Source organism: Anarrhichthys ocellatus, unplaced genomic scaffold (genome assembly GCF_004355925.1).
Source record: "Anarrhichthys ocellatus isolate YVR2014 unplaced genomic scaffold, GSC_Weel_1.0 scaffold11, whole genome shotgun sequence".
Lineage (NCBI taxonomy): Eukaryota > Metazoa > Chordata > Actinopteri > Perciformes > Anarhichadidae > Anarrhichthys > Anarrhichthys ocellatus.
The window spans coordinates 1,625,096-1,626,807 of NW_022280041.1; the positions used below are offsets into that span (position 1 = coordinate 1,625,096).

Here is a 1,712-nt window from a genome sequence, read left to right on the forward strand (position 1 = left end):
TCTCTCTCTCTCTCTCTCTCTCTCTCTCTCTCTCTCTCTCTCTCTCTAAAAAAGACCTTCACATACATTCACTCTCACATACACTCTCTCTCACTCACACGAGTTAGTTGGTCTCACAGGAAGGTAACAGAGTGCATCAGGCTCCAAGAATAGCCATGGCAACATGCAGCAAACACTCACACTGTTAGCGGGAGACTCAAAGGAGGGAGGGAGAGGGAGAGAGAGAGAGGGAGCGGGAGAGAGAACAAAAGAGGTTGAAGAAAAACAAAGAGCAGGAGGAAAAAGGTGGCAAGCGAAGGAGAGGTTGCACCACTTCTTCACATGAGCGGAGGGCGACGGGTTTTGTTCATGTTCTAATTTTTTCCATTCAACTTCCCTTTGCTGCGTTTAACCTCTCGAGTGCCAGGGTGTACCCTCGAGTTGTCAGCATGCCTCTAGTCTAACCGAGTCTGTGCACATGTATCCCACGAGGGGATCGACCGTAAACTCTAATCTGTTTATTAATCACTCGGCCAAGAGTCTCTTTGTTGTAAGACGGCATGAGGCAGCTGCATTATATTTGAGCTCCACCGCTCCGGAGTACAACTTAGTGATCAGGTTACTTGGGGATTGTTGCTACGCGACTACAGAAAACAAAAAATTCACCTCCGATCGTTCACGTTGCAGAACACGACTTCGGCGCTCGTTCGGGGCCTCGTTAAAACAGGAGGAGGGAGGAAGAAAAAAAGGGAGCGAGACGGCTGCATTGTTAAGTGGGTCTGTTTTACACTCATCTGCAAGTTAACACGCCGGGGAGAAGACATCGTTCAGCTCCCTTCTGGCCCAGGAGAGAGGAGAGGAAATTCCTCCGGTGAGAAAATATGACAACGTCACATCTGCCTCTCCATCCACAAGAATGTGAAGTGTGCCGTCGGCCGGGGCTGCAGACGTGCACGCAAACACACACACACACATATTTTGGGAGTGTTTCTTGGCTTCTGAATGCTTTGCGGTCGGCTGTACGGCGGGTTCTTGCCCAATTGTTGCCTGGTTGTTAAAGAAACAGCGACTCGCAGAAGAGAAAGAGACCATCTTTAGCTGTCAGCGGGGTCTGAATGGGTGAAAAGAGGATCGTGTGTGTGCTCAGTCAATATTAACTCTGACACACACACTCATTCAGCAGGGTCTCCTCATCTCTTTGACATATTGTGAGTGTAACTTTTAGCTAAAGACATTTTAAAGCAGGGAGACGTAGAAAGAAGTCATCTCCAAGAAAAATAAGATAGAGAGAACCCCCTCTTTCTCCTCCCTCATTTATCTTAATGATGACGCTGTAATGCTTGAGTGGTTCTCTATTAAAGCACCTCCACGCATGTTGAAAGCAACGATGTTGTGCATGACAGATATGAAATGGAACAACATCTGAGGAGGAGGGTGGAATTCAAAATGAGCCAGTCAGAAAAACCCGGTGCAGGGATTCTTTCATGCAGATGTAGATGGAAGGGGCGGAGAGGTGAAGCTTCATTTTCTTATTCATGAGGTTTCACGGCCTTTTGGCTTGTCGTGCCGAAGCTCAGTGTGTGTGTGTGCGTGAGCTACAAGCAAGCCACCTGAGGCCGATACACTTATATTGTCCTCGGCACCAAAACAAGAGCATGCCTGGGAGTGTGTGAGGCGCACACACATACGTACGCAAGCGTACAGGGTGTTCATGCAGGGGGGGGGGGGGGGGG

The 1,712-nt window shown here is 48.8% G+C and overlaps 1 protein-coding gene across 9 annotated transcripts in view; it reads right to left on the minus strand.

Moving 5' to 3' along the window:
- The window catches only part of LOC116385582 (phosphatidylinositol-binding clathrin assembly protein), a 59,145-nt gene that overhangs the window by 23,272 nt on the left and 34,161 nt on the right, over positions 1-1,712 (minus strand). The window lies entirely within an intron of this gene.